The 12,569-nt window shown below is 39.1% G+C and overlaps 1 long non-coding RNA gene across 2 annotated transcripts; it reads left to right on the top strand.

Annotated features, from left to right (window-relative positions):
- Positions 1–1,818: 1,818 nt before the first annotated feature.
- On the top strand, positions 1,819–7,926 carry LOC140236677 (uncharacterized). 2 transcript variants are annotated; one of them, XR_011901777.1, is made up of 5 exons: positions 1,819–1,926; positions 4,716–4,834; positions 6,079–6,345; positions 6,673–6,896; positions 7,426–7,926. It is a non-coding gene; the product is annotated as an uncharacterized lncRNA (long non-coding RNA). The 2 variants fall into 2 exon arrangements; XR_011901776.1 differs by lacking the exon at positions 4,716–4,834.
- Positions 7,927–12,569: the final 4,643 nt, after the last annotated feature.

Here is a 12,569-nt window from a genome sequence, read left to right as displayed (position 1 = left end):
TTCGTTTTACAAAGGTTAAAAATGATCGGTATTAACCATGATATTAACCATGGTTTTATCATAGTTAAAAAATGATGGTTATATAACCATGCCTCTAACAGTGGTTTAATGAAAGTGTTTTAAAACCATGGTTAAAAAATCATCGTTATACCACAGTTTTAAGAAATTAAAAAAACAATGGCGAGAAAACCACAACAAGACTATCGTTCTACTTTGGTAAAAATAACATAATAATATAACAATGGTTGTAACCATGGTTTCACAATAGTATAAAAACAATGGTTAGGAAACCATGGTGTAACTCTCGTTCTACCAAGGTTGAAAACCATCGTTATTAAACCATGATTTCATCATGGTTTTATGATAGTGTAAAAAAGATAGTAATAAAACCATGATTTTAACCATGGTATTATGATATCACAAAAACACTAGTTATAATACCATGGTTAAACTTTCGTATTACAAAGGTTAAAAATGATGGGTATTAACCATGATATTAACCATGGTTTTATCATAGTTAAAAAATGATGGTTATATAACCATGGCTCTAACAGTGGTTTAATGAAAGTGTTTTAAAACCATGGTTAAAAAAATCATCGTTATACCACAGTTTTAAGAAATAAAAAAAAAACAATGGCGAGAAAACCACAACAAGACTATCGTTCTACTTTGGTAAAAATAACATAATAATATAACAATGGTTGTAACCATGGTTTCACAATAGTATAAAAACAATGGTTAGGAAACCATGGTGTAACTCTCGTTCTACTAAGGTTGAAAACCATCGTTATAAAACCATGATTTCATCATGGTTTTATGATAGTGTAAAAACAATAGTTATAAAACCATGATTTTAACCGTGGTTTTATGATAGCACAAAAACACTAGTTATAATACCATGGTTAAACTTTCGTTTTACAAAGGTTGAAAACGATGGCTATACTAACCATGATATTAACCATGGTTTTATCATAGTTAAAAAATGATGGTTAGGCTATGGAACCAAGTTGTATGATAGCATAAGAACAGTGGTTATTAAACCATGGTTAACTTTTTGTTTTACCAAAGTTTAAACCACGTGCACTATGATTATTGAATGATGTCGATCACAAAAATCAATATGAAAACTCATAATTTGATGGCCGCAATACCGATGCAAGTCATGACGGACATTCATCTAACGCAACCACCCGTTTGGCTTCAACAGGATTATGTAAACAAACAGTAGTCTTACCATTGCAAACAAAAAGCTGCTTCACTTGGTTGATTTACAGCATTTCTAAAATGCAACATCTATTCACTACGGAATAAAGCACGTAAAAAAACTTAGATGAGATTACATACTCGTGAAAAAATAAAAAAAGGTAGTAACCCAATGCCGCCCGTTCGTTCCCCGTAGCTTTGACATGTACACACAACAATAGAAAACTATATGAATGCAATCGGCGTGTAGTAATTGTGTACGATGAATGGGAGATCCGGGTTGTTGATATGAGGCTCGTTCGTACTAAAGATCACAACAAAAATATATTTTAAAATATATGGAGCACAAAAAAATATTGACACATTAAAAAAAATTAATTTGCAATAAAAAAAAGTTTTAAACACTATATTTTTCTATTCAAAACCAAAAAATTAATGATTACAAGTTTTCTTGATAATAATGTCACGTAAGAGGTCATGTGCGTGTTGTTGTTGTCGCTGATTGAACCTTACGTGTATGTACTGCTGAACCGTTAGTCCGCGACCGCGCTCAAAAACCACACACACGGTTACGCGGTTAATACGATTCGCTGTTCATTTCAAACGCTCTTTCGTGTGATGATCTCTGATGACCGGAGTCAAACATCTCGACGTACGAACCATCTGATATCAAACGGCCCCTAAGAAAAAGAGGAACTTCTCCTTTGGGATTCTTCGAGGAAGGTTGGTCAACGTAACTTTTAATACTAGTACATTATTAGTAGACCTAATCTTAGCTAAAATAATTACCAGCGAGATTTGCATTGGATTGTCCCGACCGACCCGGGGCCGGCAGCGGCCCTGCCCCTGCTGTGCAAATTTCGCATGATCGTATCAAGTGGGGATAACCAGTCCAGTTAGACTGTTCTGTATCAGAAAGTGTGACTGAGTCAGTGAGTGTGAGAGTATGACATGAGAGCTCAAGAGTTAGGAATGAGTTGTTCTAACTCAGCTACTGTATATGTACTGAACTGTTAGTGTTTGTGTCACGTAAATTCTACAAGTTATCTACGGTACGGTAACTAGATTCTATACACAACCCAGTCGCTGTAGACAGTGTAGATCTAGTATGGTTGGGGCACCACCTATCGGCAGGGCACCTTCCCATCGGCACCCTGCGTATCATGGCTGTTTGCGTATAGAACGAAATGGTACGCGCAGGATTAAGTGTCATTAGCTATAGACCCTAAAGACAATAAAAACAAAGAAACGAAAATCAAACTCAAACAAACCAAGCTAAAAATTACACATCCGCTCAGTAACGACGCATGGCTGTGAAATTCACGTGTATTATTACCTATGTTATGGCCTGTGAAATTCACGTGTATTACCTACTATGCTGTGAAACTCACGTACGTGTATACCTATGGAGGGGAGGGGTGCCGATCGCAAGGTTCCCTTTTTAGCTGCGCGAAGAAAACGGAACGCACGCACTAAAATTGCGCTATTTTAAAACGGAGATTCATAATCAACGAGACGGTCACGACATTCAAAACTGCAGTATGTATGGCATATTTGAGGTAAGAATTAGGCGGATTTGTGTTATATTTTTATAATAAACAAGCTACAGATCCTTAGGGTGACGATACGTGGTACCCCCAACCCTACTAGTAGTAGCGACAGGCTATAATTTATTCGCACAGCACAGCGTACTCTAACAGCGTCTGGTCGGGCTAACAAGACGGTAGTCGGTAGTTCTAACTAACAGTTAGGCGTAATCCCTAACAATGTTAGTAGGCATAGGCCTAACTGCGACAGCCGCCACACGGAGTGTGGCGGCTGCGCCGTGGTCCCATTCAAGATCTTCATGATGAACAAACGGGTGCCTTTGCGGCGCTATATTTCCTTAATTTTTCAACAGAAACTACTAGGAATACTCACATGGGTCGATGAAACCTAAATGACTATCATCGGCGACTGTTTGATGCATTTCATTGCTTGTGATGCACAAAATGATGTCTTATAAGCAGCTCACCTATGTTCACAGAATTCACAATCACTTGCACAAGCGCACAGAATACTTGAACTGTATTGCTAGCCTTTTGTCAAGGCCCTCTCGCTGTAACTGAAGAGCGAACGGACGAGCGAAGCTAGTCCATCCGAGCGCACAGCGCTACCCCACTCGACTGGCTCTCCACACCATACAGCAAGAGGGCCTTGACAAAAGGCTACGTATCACTTGCTACAGACGTAAATATTCATAAATGAATGATACACGCCAAAAAAAAAAAAAAATGAAATGAAATAACAACAACAACATGCTGCTGGCATTTTTTTTTCCGTACCCTTAATACGCCGAAGAAATGTGTTCCAGTAATGCTGCTTGAATCGCTTACAAAATAATAATAATAATGTCTTGATCATGCACACTGAGTTCATGAATATTCATTTACAATGTTACTAGTATTATGTACATCGACGATGCGGCCGATGGGGAAAAAAAAAAAACAAGGAAAAACTGAAACCCCACCTCTTCCTCTATCTCACTGAATATGGCATCCATGATGCTGTGATTCAAATCACAATTCTAACTAGACTGTTAGTAGTTGTAACTAAGCCAGCCGTGTAATTGTATACAAAATGATACAGTACTGTACTACAGTATTGCAAACGTTGAAAATGAACTGTTTGATGCATATTCATTTCACCTTGTAATTATGCACTGAGTAATTATGCATTATTCATATCCTTGAGCTTCCCTACCGATGACGTCATTATTTACGCATGCGTAGATGCGTGCAAATGGATACACGTTCAAAATGGCAGCAAGGGGCAGGTCGCTTACTCGTAAAAAATGTGGAAAATTTTGCAGTTTCCAGATGAATTGGTGAGAAGAACCAAGCCAATGAAGTAATCTATACTTCAATTCTGATCGTTACTGTGTTCATTATCGAAATTTAGTTATTGTTTATTTGTGAAGTCGCCGCATGTGGCAATAGGGGAGCTCACATAAGCGAAATTGCGGGGAAGCCGCCAGGACCGCGCCTGGCGGCGCGGTCTCCGGGGCTAGCATAGGCCTACCTCATATTGGTTGGGTGGTGATATCAGGTTCGGTGCAAGCTACATCAACAACACTATTTTCTGCTAACTCTGTTAGGACTTCTAGTGGTAACTGCTCCAGTGAATCAAGAGTATCATTAGAAGCTACGCTAAGACACAAGGGCTTACTCCTGCGAACTAGTACGCTCATGGGCGAAATACGGACGCCATTCCGCTATTGAAAGCAACAGACCGATAGATTGATTAGAGGGCGTACTGTATATTACGCGATCATGATATCAGTGCCGTATCACTGGGTCCTCGTATTTCTGTCTCCCATTCATTTTTCCCCTTTTTAGGGGGGCATACAGGGGAAGATATGTACCGATGTATATACTTAGAATCTTGTTTTGTCGTAAAGAAGTATCATTCACTGTATAACCATGAAATGTATTTGAAAAAAATGTCATTTACTTTCCAATTGCAATCTGCAGGCCCACAGAGTTTCAGCTGAAGTAGGTAGACCAAACTATGTTTCGGGAGGGAGAGAGAAAGAGATAGGTGGCGTTTGTCAGCTCAAACACAAACTTGCTGAGGGACTACAGATAAAAAAGTAATTACATTACTTCAATTTTTTTTTTTTTTACATATCGACAGAAAATATACTTTTTGTGATATTTTGAGGTCTGAAATGCAATTCTACCGCAGTGTGCTTCCTTTTAAAATGAAGAAAATGAAAGGAAGGTAGGGTTTGCTCCATAGGCTCACGTGTTTAAGAAGCTTGCGGTATTATTACTAAATTGGCTGCCATTGGGCTCCATGTTGGGCTCCCGCTCCATGCCGTACTACACCCGTTTGCGTGCAAAGTTGCGAGAGTACGCCCTCTTAGCTTCTATACTCTTTGATTGTGTCTCAGCACTAACTTAAGCACTGGCAGCCACTGGCACTGGCGATAAAACTGAAGTGAACTTGAAGTCCGTAGGTGCTGGTAGGATGACCTCAAAAATATGTCCTAAATTTCTGGTTGCTGGTGCTGGGCAAACTTGTGAAAGATTTGTCTGTCCGGAGGAGGAGTCTTTTATTTTTTTTTGACGTTATTTATGGCTCTCTACCTCCGGACTATGTCTATAGGAGGGGATCCGTAAAGCCAGATGCAGTCTCTGCTCTGTGGAACATATCCCCGTCGACGAGATACAGACCAATCTTTCGGTCAAGTGCTGGGCTTGGTGTTGAAATCAAAGAATGTCGTCTGCTGAACCTAGCTCCGCCATTTCGTAGTGTAAGAGTTAGGCCTGTAGCATGTTCATTTTATGCTAATGCAATGGTCACCCACGCCACGAAACGTAGGCCCTACACAAGCATGCGGCTTCATGAATCTGAGCCTGGAAGCATAAAATTAAATATTAAGTTGTGTTTTGAAGAATGGTTGAAATTTGGGGCATTTTAGTCTGTCTTCCTCACTTTGTGTCTAAAAACTAAGCAGTCCTGCATCTTTTAATATTCGAGTGTAATCATGTGCCATCACTTTTCGTCGTGCGATTCTCACGGACCTCGCGATGCTGAGATTCCAACACCTATTGCTGGAGATCAATAACTTTGATCAGTATTGCTTAGTTAATCCGACCGTCGGTGTTGGAGCTCAGTTTAAGTCGGTCATTTGGGAGCTAGCACTAGCACTGATCTTGAAATCCCCCAATGGCAAAGGATGCTGTATTTTGTAATTTGTATGTTATACCAGTATATCATTCACCTAACGGATTGTTGTGTGATTTTTCTGGCTAACCTTATTTTTCTTCTCTCAATCATTATTAGGTGTATTATTGTTATGTCGTGTGTGTTTTTTTTTTTCCTCATCAGAATCAAAGATTGACTGTGCAGGTGGCTGATGTGAGAAGGTGTTTCCATAGAAGACTTGCAGTCCATAGAAGACTTGAGGTCCATCCATGACCATTGATCGTGCTGTCCACTAGCTTGCTCCTTTCATGGGTACAAGTACATGATGCACATGCAGCGCTGATTTACATCAATATGTGTACATGGCATCCTCCTGGCTGAATTCTGGTGCAAAGAAGTGGATCATCTGATGTCATGTTTTTTCCCGTTTGTCATGTCATCAAGGAGAAGGTATTCCTTTTTCTTTGTTTCTTTATTTCAACCAAGTATGGTTCATTAGGAATTTGAGCATATCGCTGTAACATACCCAAATTCTTGTGCAACATCCTCAAAAACCAGCAGCATGCTATGCGACATTGTAGAATATTTGGGAGTCTTAAAGTTTTATTCCAGCAGTCATTTGGGAGCTAGCACAAGCACCAAACTTTAAATCATCCAATGCTGTATTTTGTATGTTACGTCATTTTCCTGTGTGATTTTTCTACCTAACCTTATTTCACTTCTCTCAATCATCACTATATTATCGTTATGTTGTGTTATTTTTTTTTTCTTCATCAGAATCAATGATTGATTGTGCCAGTGGCTGACACGAGAAGGTTTCTCCATAGAAGACTTGAAGTCCACCCATGACCATCGATCAGGCTGTCCCCTAGCTAGCTCCTTTCATGGGTACAAGTACATGCAGTGCTGATACGTGTATGGCATCCTCCTGGCTGAATTCTGGTGCAGAGAAGTCCATCTACTGATGTCATACTTTCTCCCGCTTTTCCATGTCATCAAGGGTAAGATACTCCTCTTTCTTTCTTTCTTTCTTTCTTTCTTTTTTTTTCAACCCATTATTAGTGTGGTTCATGAGGAATTTGAGCATTACACTGCAGCATACCAAAATTCTTCTGCAACATCCTCAAATACCAGCAGCATGCTATGCAGCATCCTAAACTATTGGCAACCTGCTTAAAATAGAATGTGATCAATTTTTGAAAAACATCAAATTACTCTAGGCAATTTGTGCACAATACATGATATGGAATGTTGAACGTAATGGCTTCACCTGTATGTGGGCATTGTTGCACTTAAAGGTTAAAATGATTGTAAAAGTACACTGTATTTTAAACAGTATCTCTCCAGCACATTAGAGTGATGAAATGATGGCTAGGTGTACCACAGCAATCTAATCCCATTCTTCTTATGTTTTTTGCAAGGTAGCTATTCTGTGCAAGAATTTTGTTTGAGTATTTGAAGTAGAGTTTAACACGTACTACATGTTATTATTATTTAAAAAAAATAATAGCGTAATGAATAAATTCTCAGTTCGTTGCAGGAGTGATCTTCCCCAAGAAAATTCTCACGGCTCACGGTTGCAAAAGAAGGACATCTCAAGGCTCCACAACGACAAAGGGCACACTAACCAAGCTATATCAAGACCTAGTTCCTGCGAAGCCTCATCCAGAAGTTGCACCAAAGCTTACTGCTGGATAGTCTTGGACAGTAGAAGTACAAGGACAGTTTTCAAAGCATGTGAAGTGTGCATGTATGCTCTTATGTCAGGACTGTTGGTTGCTAGATAATTTTTTGATGTTGTTTTGTTCAGTTGTCCAGTGCTCCTGGTGTCACTTTAGTCCAAATTTGCATTATCTATACAAAGCTACAAATGATCATGTACATCAAACATGCACTAATGTATGTACACTGTATTTAATTCTTTGCAGGTGATATTGTTATAGTTTTAAATTATGTGACTGGCAATAAGCCATACCTACGTACAGTCAAGATGCTGCTCATGAAGCAATAAAAAGCTACTTTTCAATCGTACCAGCAAAGTGAGCAAATGTGCATTCTTATGTCTTATTTGTTGTCTGAGGTTCAGTAAGAGTACATTTTCTTCATTGATTTGTTTACATAAACCTACAGTTTTGCAACTGGAAATAATGTGATATTTGTATGATACTTTGACTTGTCACACCCAGCTGCTGAAAAATAACTTTTAAATGTATAATCATAATTGACTGTTTCTACCCTTGTGTACTTTCTTATTTTAAAGGTGCCTAGACCCGGTAGTTGCTGCAGCGCTTTTGGATGAGAGTGCCGATCACCATTAGCATTGATACAAAGACTGCCGAATTTGAGCTGTCGTCAACAGTAAAGCGCGTAGGTGTTGCTAGGTAATGTTGCCTTCATTGTCTTCTCTGCGTGTCAGACAGTCCGTAGAATTTGAATGCCAGGGTGCATGCTTCTTTGTTTGACTTCAGAGAAAAAAATATTAAAGCTGTCATCATCAGCAGTGGATTGGACTTCTTCGGACTCATGGAAATGGGTCAAAGCGTAAGCGCTAACGATAAAGAGGAGGCGATAGCATAGGTCTCTCAAGGAAGCTTGTGCCGTGCGCCGTGTACGCTAACGATAAAGAGGAGTCGATAGCATAGGTCTCTCGAGGAAGCTTGTGCCGTGCGCCGTGTACGCAAGCAAACCACCGGGTCTATGTGCCTTTAAATGCTAATGACAGTACAGTCAACTCCAGTCAGTCAGTTTTGACTGAAAAAGCGCATCAAATTGGGCAATGTTTGACTTCTGCATGTTCAGAGGAATACACATGACTAGGCCATAAAAATTGGGACTTTTTGGTTTCCTCAATTTGGCCATAGTGTATTCGATATACATGTATGTTTTGGGGAGAGCTTTGGCTGTGTGAAAGTCAATGCTGGTAAGAGCATCGACCTACTCGTTGCTACATATAGCTTCTTTTATTAAACAGTGAATCAATTAACACTTACAATCTGCACCCATCCACCAACACACACATGGAAGTCAGTTTTTAAATACAGCTGTACATATTTTTCAGACTACAATGTATAGCTAGGAGGAAAATAATAGAGAATTGGTTTTCTCCTGTTTCAGAGTCCAGGTTCATATACATGTTTACAAATGTACTGTATCAATACATATGTATAGGAATTGTAAGAATTATTATTCTGCTCCAGGTAATTTACTGAAAATATTTTTATTTCATCACTTTATGTGAAGACTCTACTGTGCTATTTATCGATCATTATTCATCAAATAGCAAAGCAATTGTGGAAAAATATATTTCTCTAACCAATTTTCCCCATGGTTTCTCAAAGTACGTGTGAAATACAACTGTAGTTAAAAATACATTTTTCTACGATATTGCACTGTGGTTAAATAGTGGGTTTACTAGTACTATGTACAATGGATCATGGTTGTATCGTGATTTGGTTTGTAATTCTGTGGTTTGGCAGCTGTAAAACCATGTTTTCATCTTTTCCTAACCAAACTTACACCTTTACCTAACCATGGTTTTACACTTCCTTAACCATGGTTTCACTTTTTCGTAACCATGGTTTGGGCACGGTAGAAACACAGTAGTGACCATGCTAAAAACCACAGTAATGTCATGGTAAGTGCGTTCCAATTTACCACCTTTAAACCATGGTTACCATGGCTAACCCATGCTAAACCTATGGTTTAACCGTGGTTACCATGGTTTAACAATAGTGCACCATTGTTTAACTATGGTCAAACTATGGTTTAACACTAGTGCACCAGGGTTTGACCATAATTAAACCATATTGCCCTATGGTTAAACCGTGAGTTTATCATGGTTTCATCTTTTCCTAACCGTACTTTCACCATTTCCTAACCATGGGTTTACACTTCCTTTACCATGGTTTCACTTTTTCTTAACCATGGTTTTGGCTTGGTAGAAACACAGTAGTGACCATGGTAATACCACAGTAATGTCATGGTAAGTGCGTTCCAATTTACCACCTTTAAACCGTGGTTACCATGGTTAACCCATGCTAAACCTATGGTTTAACCATGGCTACCATGGTTTAACCATAGTGCACTATTGTTTAACTATGGTTAAACTATGGTTTAACACAAGTGCACCATGGTTTGACCATAATTAAACCATATTGCACTATGGTTAAACCATGAGTTTGCCATGGTTTCATCTTTTCCTAACCATAGTTTCACCATTTCCTAACCATGGTTTTACACTTCCGTAACCATGGTTTTACTTTTTCTTAACCATGTTTTTGGTACTGTAGAACCACAGTAGTGACCATGGTAATACCACAGTAACGTCATGGTAAGTGCGTTCCAATTTACCACCTTTAAACCATGGTTACCATGGTTAACCCATGCTAAACCTATGGTTTAACCGTAGTTACCATGGTTTAACCATAGTGCACCATTGTTTAACTATAGTTAAACTATGGTTAAACACTAGTGCACCGTGGTTTGACCATAATCAAACCATATTGCACTATGGTTAAACCATGGATGGATCCAATGTAAAACCATGGTTATGCCTCATAGTCAAACCATGGTATTTTTTTACAAGGGAGCTGCGAGATTCACTTTAAATCGCTACCATAACACCTTAAGTGTCACCAAAATGCTGCAAGAACTTGACTGGACCACTCTGAAACAGCGCAGAGAAAATGACAGGCTAATTATGATGTACAAAATACACAATAATCTTACTCATCTTTCAGCACAGGACTTTAGTATCAAACAAGTTACTCAGTTGACGAGAGCCTCGCAACCACATTCCTATCTACGGAAGCTTATAAGTGCCAACCAGATGACGAGATAAGAAGACGAGAAGACAAGTTAAATACCAAGAAGCCGAGTTTTTGGAACTCGGCTAGTCTACTTGTTTGGGTCAAGAAGACAAGAAGCCGAGTTGTTGAGTCGATTTGTTTGGGACGAGAAGACAAGATGATGAGCTGTTGAAACTCGACAAGTCGAGTTGTTTGGGTCAAGAAGACAAGAAGCCGAGTTGTTGGAACTCGGCAAGTTGACTTCTTGTTTAGGACAAAAAGACAAGATGACGAGTTGTTGAAACTCAGAAAGTCGGCTTGTTTGGGGCAAGAAGTCAAGATGACCAGTTGTTGAAACTCGGCAAGTCGAGTTTAGAACAAGAAGAAAAGATGAAGAGCTGTAAGAACTCAGAAAGTCGACTAGTTTATGACAAGAAGACAAGATTATCTTTTGTTGAAACTCGCAAAATTGACTGTTTGGGACAAGAAGTTTAGATGATGAGTTGTTGGAACACGGCAAGTCGACTTGTTAAGGACAAGAAGTCAAGATTACAAGTTGTTGGGACAAGAAGTCAAGAGGACAAGAAGCCGAGTTATTGAAACTCGGCAAGTCGACCTGTTTGGGTTAAGAAGACAAGATGACGAGCTGTTCAGAATTCAGCAAGTAGACTTGTTTGGGACAAGATTTCAAGGTGACAAGTAGTTTGGGACAAGAGGCCGAGTTGAAAATCGGCAAGTCGACTTTGTTTGGTACATAAAGACAAGATAACGAGTTGTTGAAACTCGGAAATGGACTTTTGGGGGATAAGAAGACAAGATGATGAGCTGTTGGAACTCTCCAAGTCGACATGTTTAGGACAAGAAATCAAGATGACAAGTTGTTTGGACAAGGGGACAAGAAGCCGTGTTGTTGAAACTCGGCAAGTCAATTATACAGATTTTTTTTTGTTTTTTGCGACACTTGCAACCTCACTGCGTCGTTGATTTGCATTCTTAGTTTCTCTTCCACACAACAGCAATCTCTGGGAAAATTGATATCCTTCCTGATTTTTAAGCTATTTGCCATATTCCACAAATTGGTATCATGGAAAAGAATAGTGCTGGAATACGTATTTGACAGACGAAAGGCAGCAACTTGCTCTTTAAAGCATCTGAAACTATCTGAAATTATCTGAAATTATATTAAATTATGAATAAATTGCGACAGTAAATAATGCGTACCTACACGACTTTCTGTTCAAGCCTCTTCATTTGAGATTTTGATATTTTGGAGAAAAATGAAAATGAATTATGCAACTAATTGTGATTAAAACCGAAATCAAAGACCTGCACTATTTGGCCATTCACTCTGGAAATTTAAAATAGAATCATTAAATAAGCGTTTGTGAGTTATTCAACCTACAAACAACAATTGACAAAAGTAATATCATAAGCATTTCTCAACAAAATATGATATTAGCACATAGCATTGATTTACCAAGGGCGGACTTGGGAGAGGGCATATTTATCTACGACCACCAGCACTAACTTTTTTTACAAGCTGCAAGAACTAGAAAAAACAGAAGATAACAGAGTCAAGCTTATAGATCGATTTATACGGAGGTGGAGGGGAGAAGGCAGCTCAGTTCATAGACCTGTCACTTATGTATATTATGATCGTTCCTTTACTTCTACAGCAATATCATCTTTCGCAAACATTTAGTTCCCATCTCCCAGAGCACCCCTCCCCACCAAGCAGGGGTGTAGATAGCAGGGGGTGGGTGGTATGTACAATCATCCCCCGCAGGTTTCAGAGATAGTAAAATATATGTGTTCATGATAAATCGCCCGAGTTTTCCTCGTGAAGGGTGGGGGAGGGATTGGGGCAGTTGGCAATGAAAATATTGG

The sequence above is a fragment of the Diadema setosum genome, chromosome 13 (assembly GCF_964275005.1).
Source record: "Diadema setosum chromosome 13, eeDiaSeto1, whole genome shotgun sequence".
Taxonomy (NCBI): domain Eukaryota; kingdom Metazoa; phylum Echinodermata; class Echinoidea; order Diadematoida; family Diadematidae; genus Diadema; species Diadema setosum.
This window is presented reverse-complemented; position numbering and strand designations above follow the sequence as displayed.